This window comes from Fukomys damarensis, unplaced genomic scaffold (genome assembly GCF_012274545.1).
Source record: "Fukomys damarensis isolate Sample0158 unplaced genomic scaffold, DMR_v1.0_HiC HiC_scaffold_35, whole genome shotgun sequence".
NCBI lineage: Eukaryota > Metazoa > Chordata > Mammalia > Rodentia > Bathyergidae > Fukomys > Fukomys damarensis.
In genome coordinates, this window is record NW_022900947.1 from 7041174 (window position 1) to 7052848 (window position 11675).

The window sequence follows — 11675 nt, forward strand, 5'->3', positions numbered from 1 at the left end:
GATGTATTCGCCTGTGTCAAACATGTACGAAGGGAAAACATACACTCAGTATTGCACCCAATGCCATCGAAAAGAAAGGCAGGCTCCAAAGCATCACGGTATGTCACATTTACCTTACTGGCTGACTCTGGCAAAGGCAAAAGGACCACAATGGGTTCAGGATTTTGTGGTAGCCAGGACATTGCAACTAAAAACAACTACGAAAAAGAACTTCTTAAACTGCTTCAAAAAATGGCAAGAGCAATAGTATACGTGTGCTGCAAGGGACAGGAGATATTCTGAGACGAATCAGTGGCAATATATCTTTTACTGAAATGTATTTTTGAATACACACACTTTAAAATTTTCGATCATACCTGACAAACTGAAAATTGTGCTTTAACAGTAATCGGATGCAATGTAGAGCCTCACCATTGGTTCCACGGCGTTTGGAAACCTTGAATTGAATTAGAAGGAATGGTGCTTTCAGTAATCAGATGCAATGTAGAGCCTCACCATTGGTTCCACGGCGTTTGGAAACCTTGAATTGAATTAGAAGGGAAGAATCTGAGCCTCCTTTGAATTAGGGTCTACATTTTCAGAAGAGCCACACAGTCTCTGAAGTCACTGAGGAAAGCTGTAGACCCTTACCACTCAAAATCCTGGGTCCATCGCTTTGAGGTGCTTCTTAAAGTATTTGTGATCCCCAGATGTTAACGGATATTACTGAACAGAGAGAAGAGAAAACATTTCCTTGTGGTTTAGTCACTTCCTGGACGTCGGGAAAAATACCTAACACCCAGAACTTAAAGGAGGAAATGTTCCTTTTGGTTCACAGTTCAGGCACACTTGGCTGGCTGTAGGTAAGAAACGGGACGTCAGAGGAGTATGGAGGAGCTCATGTCAACCAAGAATAAGAGATAGAGAAGAGAGGCGCAAGGGACAGGAATGCACCTATTGAGGTCATGCCCAGCGCGGCCCACCTCAACCCTCAAATAAAGATCCACCTTCTAACCCCATTTATCTGTGAACAAAGCAATGGATGAATCTGCCCCATGATCCAATTCTCCCAAGCACATTAGACTTGGAGGGATAGTTTAGAACTAAACCATGGATCCTCGCCACACACCCATCTATGACCTCACAAAAGCTGCCCTGACTTGGAATTGTGAGGTCTGCTTGGATCCCAGCCTTGTCACATCCTACTTATTTCATGTCAGAGACGCTATTCAGATTCCTTTCATTCAGGAAGCTCTTCTGTAAATCCAGCATACTCATGCACCATGGTTAATATGAAGGTTGAATGAAGTAATAATATAAACCTCTTTGTAAGCTCCAATACATTTTTTCTGTACATTGATTATTGATAAGGAAGCCCTTGATAGGTGCTGTGCTTGAGCTACTGCCATCATCTTCCATCCTGTCACTGCTCCTCGGATAACCTGTGGATGATAAAATCCAAACTCCTTGCCATAATTCTCAACTTTCCATGAACCAAGCCCTGGACCTCTGGTCTACCATTCTGTTTTCTTTCTCTCAAACTCCCACAGCCTTGTTGGCTTTGATGCTACTTCATAACCACAGCAACTCGGCATTTGGCTGTCCCTTGTCCTTGTCAATTCCCTGGAATTTGAATGCATTACTCACATCCGCATCCTAACCTCTTCCTTCAGGCCTCTCTGCAGATAACCTCTATTCAGATCCCTTACGACTCAGGGCTCAATGAGAACCCTGAAAATGGTGTAGGTAGCAATGAAAGAAAAATGTAAGTGGAGGAAACCAATGTATGTAAGACTGCTGGAAAGACTAGGGGAAAACAGGTCAAGTGAAATTCTCAAGTGAGTTTCTAGAATTCAGAAGGATTAGAATTGTATGAAAGCTGCAGCAGTATCCTCAGCTGCCAGCGAAGCCAGAAAAATGTGGTTGCACAGGAGGCACCCGGTGGCAGCTTCCACCACCTTTCTGTCTTCCCAGCTCCCTGCCTCAACCTCCACCTGTGCGTAAGAGGCTTTTCATTTTCTTCTGCTTTCCAGATCTTTTGTGACTATCCTCACTGGTGGGAAGGAAAGCACCGGTGTTATCCAGCATGCATTACTCTTGTTTTTATTGGCCCTACTAAAAGAAAAGCTCTGAGAAAGTAGGACTCGGCTCAGGATTTAGCTCAGTGGTTCCACCGCCTACCTTGCAAACACAAGGTACAGAGTTTGATCCTCCTGGTGCCAAAAACAAAACAAAACAAAACAAAACAAAAAACAAAAGTAAATATTGGGTCTCTCATATAAGAGAAACCACTAATAGTAATGTTTAATTTTTTCATGTATTTATATGTACAGCAAAGGAAACCACCGCAAAACTAAAGATAGAACCTAAAGAACTGGAAAAAACATTATCTACTATACTTTGAACAGAAAAACAATATTTAAAACATATAAAGAACTCAAAAAGTTAGACAGTGCCAAAATAAAACACCCAAATAAAGATAACTGAAATGAATAGAAATTTCTCAGAAGTTCAAATTGTCTGCTCTGTTCACCATATCTTTTGTTTGGGTCTTCTTCCTTTAAGAAGAAGGTTATTGGTTACATAGGTTACATGTTTTCAATTAATCTAATTTAGTTTCACATTGTACATGAAGTAATTATTTTATCATTTCAAGAAAGAAGTCTTACAAACATATCAATAACTTCATTCTTCCTCACTGACATTTATGTTATTATGTCAAATGTATCACGTCAACATTAGATGTCTTACCAAATAATGTTTTTGCTTTCATAAAACTATGCATAATTTAAAGATTTATAGATAGAAAAATCGGCTTTCATGGGTAAAATTTCTGTTATTTTTGCCCTTTCTATTCTGAAGTTCTATGTTTCCCTCTGGTATAATTTTCCTTCAACTTAAAGGAATTATCTTGGTATTTCATTTTTTACATCAGTCTGCTGAAATTCAATTTTCTAAATTGTCCTTTATCTGACAATACCTTTATATCGTGATCATTCGTGGATGAAATTTCCAATAGGGTATAGGATTCTGGGTGGGCAGTTTTCTTTCATAACAATAACATATTTTCTGACCTTTGTTTACTTACAGATTCTGCTAAAAAATCTATTTGTTTGCAACATTGCTCTATTGTATTGCAGTGTCGTATTTCTCTAATTACTTCCAATAATTGTCTTTCAATTTCAATTCTCTCATTGCTAATTGGGATGTGCTTCCGTATTGTTTTCTTTGAGTTAAAGTCTTTAGGATCTCTGAGCCATTTGAATTCTCACGTTTATATGTCTCATGATGTTTGGACAGTTTTATGCCTGCCATTGCTTCTTCAAAACAGTCTTCTGCACTCCTTTCCTTGTGGGATGCCCGTGGCAAGGCTGAGTAGACCCTGACTTGGGGTGGCTCTTTGGAGTAAAGCACACAAGTGAAGCAAATGAAAAGCAAGCCTCACCACACTCAGCTGGTGTTTTACGCTTTGATTACTCTCTTCATTCTTTCTGCTTGCCTTACTTTTCAGGGTTTTCAGTAGTTGTTTTGTGTTTTGTGTCGTTTTAGTTGCAGTAGTTTGAAAACATTAGATGTGGTGATTCTCTCGTCCTGAGCCAGAAGTGGTCTTTTTTCACACAATTGCCTTAAATTCTTTCGAAAACTACATTTTAGATTTTTCCATTCTCTGGCATAAAATTCTCGAACTGTTTCTTTTTCACATGTAATATGTGGCCCTGTGTGTAAAATAGCCCATCTTGCCACCGCCACTCTTATTTGTTCACCTTGCTGAAATCATATTAACTTAAAAGTGATAAAAGAACCACAGCAAGGAGTGATTTCCCTGTCAGGAGGCCTTTGTGCTTATTGTCCTTTTTCTATGAATTTTTCACTCACTTCTCTCTGTCATAATTCCTTTTCTTTCCTCACCTCTCAAGTGTCTCCCTCACCAAGCTCGGTGAGCACTGTCTGAGGTAATTCCTCCATTTTTCCTCTACTCCAGCTACAGTATATTCTCTATGCTATCACTTGAAGAATCGAAAACCCCTTTCACACACTGAACTAATCTCTGTTATGTTTTTCATATATTTGTCCCCTGCTATAATAGGAGCTACAGTGCAGCATTGAACTTGTTTTGCTGAACCAGCTGGGAGTCTAATGCATTTATATCAGAGACAACAGGGCCTGACCCATTGTTGGGACTCACTAAACAAGTGCGTGACAGCGGAAGATGGAGATGTTTTTCTTGTTGAAGATTCTCTTGTCTTGTGGGCAGAAGAAGAGAGTCTCTCTTTCATATCAGAAATTAAAGGTTTATTATATAAACCTTTATTAGATAAACAGTGCCACTGTAGTTATCTCTGGAGAGGGTAACCAATAGGCTTAAGTATAAGGCATTGTGACTCTAAAGGACTGTGGTAGAATCTAAGCATTGACATCTTCCGTCAAAATTATTGGAGCTTTTCACACAAAGTCATTGGACTGCCGATAATTGTTTGAGAGAATCATTTTTAACAATGGTTATCACTCAATAGTCATGGTAATTACAGAATTATTTTCTTTTAAAGTTACTTCTGCTGTGGACACACCTTATATAAACCTCTTAGGCTAAAATGAATGTCCCCGACTCACTGAGTCATCGAGGCTGTAGATCCCAGTGTCTCAGGATGTGACTGCATTTAGACTAAGAGCATTTAAAGAGTTAATGAAGTTTTACTGATGTTATACACATAGTATCTAACCCAACCTGAATGGTGTAATTATAAGACATAGAAAGGTATACACAAATACGTAGAGGCAGAGAGTGTGCACAGAGGCACAACCTTGTAAAAAAGGCAGCCATATGGAAGCCAAGGTGAGGTTTCAGAACAAGCAAACCATCTGCACCGTGATCTTGGATTTCTGATTTCCTGGATGGAAGGGCAACAGATTTCTTCAGTTTAAGTTTGTGTCATTTGGTTAGGGAAGCCAAATCCAATTGATGAGTGGAGTGCTTCTATAACAAGAAATTGCAAATGTAGAGGTCTCTTTAGAGCTTGTAATGGGTTGAGTTGGAAAGTTTTGAGATGTATGACAGAAAGACGAGATTTCTTGAATAGATTCTTAGTAAGAATATTGACACAAGGGCTGGAGATTTAGCTCAGTGGTTCTGCCGCCTGCCTCACAAGTGCAAGGACCCCAGTTTGATGCCCAGTACCATAAAAAAAAATCAATCCAGAATATTGACACCAAAACTCAGGGGCTTAGAAGTAAATAAAGAGAATGTTGCTGGGAATTATATGAAAGATTATTCTTCTTATAAAATGATAAAGAATTCCCTCAGTTGCGCTCTAGTGTTGTATGGAAAGTAAAAACAGTAAGTAACACACTTTGGTATTTAGCTGAGATATAAAGGAGAAAGAAGAGAAGGAGAAACGGAGAAGGAAGGAGGAGGAGGAGTAAAGGAAAAGGGAGAGGAGAGGAGTGGAGCAAAGGAGAGGAGAGCTACTGTGGAAAGAACTGCTGGAAAATCACTTGGTGAAGAGAAAGCATGGATGGGACTCTGGAATCCAACCAGGAATTTATTTCTTCAGTAGCCAGGAATACACACTGGCTCCAAGGAGCAGAAATGTTACCAGTTTAAACTGAAAGTAACATGATTGGACACATGAAAGCATTGTCAGACTCCGTGTTACCCCTTATGACCATGAATCATTAACCTTGACAAGTCAACCTGACTTGATGAAGAAATTTCCACCAAATCATAAAGTGCACCCCCAGGTGTGTTGTGGGTGTTTCCAGAGATGCGTGGCATGCAGACCAGAAAACCGGGAGGGAGAGAACTCATGCCGATTGTGGGTGTCACAATTCAGTTAGGCAGCCTGATAGAAGGAAAGGGGGAGAAAGAGGAAGTCTGCTGGGCTGTTTGAAAGCGCTGTTCTAATTGAGCAGGTGTGCATTCGCTGCTGTTTCCTATAGATGTCAGACTCCGTTTTCTTCAGCCTTCCAATGCATTCCAGTGACTCTTCAGGGAGCTTCCTGGTCCTCTAATCTCACATTGGCCCTGCATCCTTCAACCTTCTTCGAGTTTCTTGGACTAAGCAGCAACCATGCCTCTGCTTCTCCAGCATGTACAAGGTCAACGTGGACTCTTCCACCTGATTCTACCTAATAATTTCACCTCATAACTAGCTGTTCTTCTAGCGAATTCCAATCCCCTAACCAACTTGGCTCTGGGACAATTTTCTTTTTTAGTCAGATTTCTCATTGGTGAGACAAATTACCCCACACCTACAAGTTTATTTCACTAATGGTTTCAGAGGATTCAGTCCATGGCTGACTGGCTTCAAGGAAGGAATAGCATAGTGAAGGGAGATGGCAAAGCAATGACACTAAGGCCTTGGTGACCAGGAAGGGGAGCAGAGGAACAGAGCTGGAGTGAAAGGTGGGTAGAACAGATAAAGACTCCAGTGTCACACCTACATGACCCAATCAGACACAGCCAGATATGTGCATTATTAGTCCTTTAGGCAGCTCCGTAGCCAATCCAATTGACAATCTAGCTTAACTGTCATACACTGTAATGAAAGTAAAAAGTGATCTCATTACCAAAACTATTTCTTTCTGCTTCTCAGAGGAAGGTGCATCTGGGGGAGACTCGTAGCCTCCAGAAATACTGATACTGTTGAAGCACTCAGGCTCTCGTATTTTGCTAGGGCAGACACCAAAATCCAATAGATTAAATTGTACCTTCAAAAACAATTTTTCCAAGTCCTCTGGTTCTGTGAATGTGATTTTATATGGAAATCAGTCTTTGCAGATACCATTAAAGTAAGTAGCTAGATGACATCATATTGAGTAGACATACAATCATTGAGACAAAATCAGAGAAGACCCAGAGACCCAGGGCCAAAGGCCAAGTGGAAACAGAGGAAGAGTTGTGCTACTACAGACAAGGAATGCCAAACACAGCCCAAAGCTAGTCGAGGCATGGTCACCTACAGAACTTGTAGGAACTATGTCTTTACCTGTTCTTGACGTCATACTCTGATCTCAGACCTAGGAGAGAATATATTTCTATTGTTTTAATTTGTCGTGATTTGTCACGGCCACCCTAGGAAACTAAGACACATTTTCTGAGGTTACACAAACGTCCATGCAAATACAAATCTGAGTCTTAGTCTACATGAAGTTAAGATCTCATTCCGGCCACTGCATGCCACAGCCTTAGGCTGAGCTTTTGTAATGCTGATACAGGAGGTAATCCTCAAGTTTCTGGGGGGACAGAGATGGAACAACAGATCACTTCCCATATTTACCTATTTTTTGGTCATCCTCAGTGTTAAAGAATGTGATCAAACAAAAGAAAAAGGTATGGTTTATTCTCTTGGTGCTGCTAATAGGTGAAGGGAACAAAATACAACTAAATATTTGATAAATGTGCAATTATTAATAATGCTATTACATTATTGGTAATTATCACTGCAAAGTATAGGAATGCAGCAATGAGAATGGTAGAATATATGAGGATATTGATGGACAATTTACTCCTAAGCAGGATTTTTTCCTATATTATCCAGACTTTTAGAATAATCTTCAGCACAAAATTAGCCTTTGAGCAGAATCTGGCTTGACCTAATGGTTTAAATTGAATTGGTTTGTAGAGCAGGAATGCTGGAGGCACAGGTTACGAACCATTTCTATTTTATTTTGTTAGAGACTAGAAAGAAGGAAATAGAATAGCCCACCTTTAAAATAGGTAGGCATTTCCAGCTGGGAGTTGTTTAAACTGTGGATGAGTGAAGCTTAATGATATTCAACTGGACATTGCTTCAGGATGAGGGTCTGATGTAAAGGACAACAAAAACGCAGGCTGTCAGAGCCCAAGGATGCCCTTGGGTTGTACTCAGGTTAGGCAAGATTTTGTTACTCTCAGATCTTTCTTCCTCACGGCTTCCAGAGTGATCTTTCTAAAGCAGAAATGTCACCAGGTTTCACCACTGATTAACACTTTTGGCTGTCCACCCACTGTCTCTGAGGCAGAGTCCAATTCTTTTCCTTGACAGTGAAGCAGCCTATGAGATTGATTTCTTTCCAGCTATCTTTCCTGCTGCAATCCCCATCATCATTTTTCCGATAAGAACGCCCTTGCAAATCATATGCATTCATTACACACACACACACACACACACACACACACACACCATTTCGTTTCATTCTTCTCTGTATCCTGACCTGAATTTCACATGCTGTTATCATTCCCAACATTTTCCTGTATCATATCCAGACTTACTGCATTCTAATTACTTTTCAACCTAGGTACTGCCCACTCAGAGTACGTGATCTTCAGTATCAGATTTCATATCTTATAGACTACTTCCAACAGAAGTGGGGAACTGTGTGATGTTTGACTTATTGCATTTCACTTCAAGAGGCCTGCAGGCCTGGATGCTCCAGCCCAGAGCCCCAAATCACCAGGCAGATGCGTGAGTTCATTCTGCATCAGCCATTTGGAGCCCAGATCCAAGGTGATGGCAGCCACAGAGTGACTCAAAGGAAGTCCAACAGAAGAATTTTCTTTCTGAATGTAGCCTGGACTGCTGTGCATTTTAACTCAATAAAATGTCAAACTCTGTATTTTGATTTGAGGCAAAGTCACCAATCAATTAAGTTCTTTGGAAAAGCAGTCTACTACAGTGGTCTTCTCCAGAATCCGTCATGTATGCATCCCGTGGTTTCGGTCTAAACTCTTCTTCCTACAAGGCTATGTGATCTTGGTCAAGTTATTTCATCTTTCCATATCCTAGTTTTATTCATTTTTTTCTATAAATGTAGGTGAATATCACAATGAAATTCTCATAAGGTTGAATTAAACACACACAGCCCCTAAATATACATGTGCCTGCACACACACACACACACACACAAACACACACACACACACACCTCTACATATTTGAGGTCATTCCAGCTGTGTGTGGTATTATTACAGTGTTTATTGTTAGTATTATCATTTATTACCAATAGTTTCTTGAGTTTCTTAGATTTTAGAAGGAGACACTAAAGTATAATGACTAAATTATGACTGAAAAACAGGTTACTTATATTGAAACAATAGTCTGATTTGTATTGTCTTTGCAACAAATTTCACTTAGCTGTAAAATGTACCGTCACTATTAGAAACACAGTGAAGCTACTGCTGTGAGCTTTGTCCATCATAAGTAATCACTACACACCAGTGTGGAACAATTCTCCCAGTGGCTGTGGACTAAGCTAGTTCTCAAGAATAACTGTAGAATGTCCTGGAGATGCACATTCCTGAGGTAGGGAGGAAGGGGCTGTCTGGTAGACCCAAGGCCTTGCTCCTTTCCCTCCTGGAGAAGGTGGCATTTTGAGATAGACTTGAATAACTCAGCAGAAGTTGGACTGTGCTCCTTTCTCCCCTGGAAGCAGGATACCCTTTAGAGTTGCGTACTGTGGAGTGTCTAACATGGGGTAGGCACTCAAAGGGTCCCTTAGTGGAGGGAATGAAGCCGTGTGATTAGGACTCCAATCATCTCACGGAATTATCCTGGGTCTTGAGAGACCAGCTTACAGTGAGTCCTTGGTGTCTCCTGTGGTTTGCTGCCCATCTTTAAGTAATAAACTCACTTCAAATAACTTGTGCCATATGAGTGCTCTCTCATATTGGATACAAATAAGTAGATAAACAGTTTGGTGAGTCTCCTGAGCAGTGTTATAGTCAAGTATTCTTATAACATTTTCCTTATTCATTTAGAATACCAGTTTCCAGTCCATGTATAAAAGACATGTGATCACAAGCTCTTTTTATTTTCCAAATTATGTCACTTGATCTAAGCTCTGTCTCTGTTAAGCAGGGAGTACATGAAACCATAAACTTATTACACAAATGAGAAAACTAAAGATGAGATAGTAAAGAACATTTGAATGATCACTGTTTCAGTACTTTTCTCGTTGCTGAATCAAAATACCTGAAATCCACAAGTTAGGGAAGGAACGTTTATTTAGCTCACAGTTTGTAGAGGTTTCAGTCCATACTGGGATGGCTCCAAGGCAGGGCTGCATGGCAGACTAGCACTGCAGATAAGAAACAGTAAATGGCAGACAGAAAGTAGCAAAGCAAGGGACAACCACAGCTCTTTCCATCCCTTATATCTTATCTGGGCTACTTAAAGCAGGTAGCACCCACAACCTTAATCCTAGCTCCCTTAATCCTAGCACCCTTAATCCTAGCATTGCCCATTGAATCAATCCCAGCATCACACACTGTAGGTTCGGCCACCTCAACAGCCCCACCCATGACAGCATGAGGCTTTGGGGGACCTCCAGACACAGATGCAACAGTCACATGACAATGATAAAGTGGGAATAGAACTGTAGATTACAGAACTGGAGGTACATTTCATTGCTCAGTGGCAGCGAGATTAACTGATTTATATAAGACCCTGGGTTTGATTACCACTATCATGAAAAAATTAGCTAAAAAGTAGAATGCAGCTCTGTTGGCCCCCAAAGTTTGTAATTCTTTGTTGTACCAATCTGCCTAAAGAGACTTCTGCTTCCTGTGACACTGAGGAAATTTAGAACCTAGGGTCTAATGCCTGCATTTATCAATTACTGATTTGTTGTCTGAGTTGGCCTTGTCTTGAGTACAAATTACACGTCATCCAATTGAAGGAACACTCAGGATCAACCAACCAAAGGATGTTATCTTGAGAGCAACTCAAAGCCCAGGTGTCTAAGAGTTCTAGTAAAAATTTAGAGAAGTGCCCTCAAACTCTATGTACATCAGAATCGCCTGAATGATCTCTAGTACACATTCTGGGGCTCTGATCCCCAAATTACAGTTCAGGATACCTGAGGTGGAGTCTTTAGATAATTTTTATTTCCATTTCCATTGTGTTCCCAGAAAACAATTATTCTACTGATCTCTCGACCATACTGTGAGGATCACTGTTGTAGAAGCGATTAGGTCAGCTCAGTCACTTCAAAACTTAAGAAAAAAAAGGAAATGAGTTGAGACATCAAGTACTGGAAATTACCTGGAATACTGTAAAATTATTTGTACACAGGAAGCCTGCTGAGCACTCTTAACAAAGGCATCAACAACAAGAAAGAGAAGCGTGGCCTGGCCAGAATGAGAACTTGAAACAGTGAGGTTGGAGCAGGGTCTTAGCCCCTTGAGAGCCAGGACTCTGGAACTGGCTTGGACCTTCAGCATAGTCACTAGATGGTGAGCAGGGCTATAATTTGTACACGCTTTCTTTTCCTCACTCTGGGTTCTCTTCAGAGGTAGTTCAACCCCAGAATGGGTTCAGGACATCTGGGCATATGCCTGTCTCTATCCCAGATGGACACTGGAACTGCAGGGAGTACCAGCTAATGCATCTCAGCTGCCAGTGGAGTCAGAAGATTGTCCCAATTCTCCTTGCAGTAAGATTCCCAAAAGAGCACAGGAACTGGATCTGGACATTCCAGCAGTTGTTGTCAATCTGCATTAGCTGCTGAAATTGAGCTCTGAATAGTGAAACCAACTCTAAAGGAAATCTAGTGGAAGCCTAAGTAATTTTGATGTTCTCTAGATCTCTATCTGAATTCTCCCTCTACGATTTATAAACAAGGTGGCAATGGAAATCTCACTGCACCTCTCTTTTCTGATTTGCCAGTGATGGTGAGTTATATTACTTATTTTCCTGTCTGAAGCACAGTAATCGACA

General features: G+C 40.6%; 1 long non-coding RNA gene across 4 annotated transcripts in view; it reads right to left on the reverse strand.

Annotated features, from left to right (window-relative positions):
- Window positions 1-1055, reverse strand: part of LOC104874660 — a 4981-nt gene extending 3926 nt beyond the window's left edge. For 2 of the 4 annotated variants that reach the window (XR_783817.1, XR_783818.1), the window contains exon 1: window positions 496-1055. This is a non-coding gene — a long non-coding RNA (uncharacterized LOC104874660). The remainder of the gene's footprint in view (window positions 1-495) is intronic. The other 2 variants (XR_783820.1, XR_783819.1) reach the window with 2 other exon arrangements.
- Between the last annotated feature and the right edge of the window lie 10620 nt (window positions 1056-11675).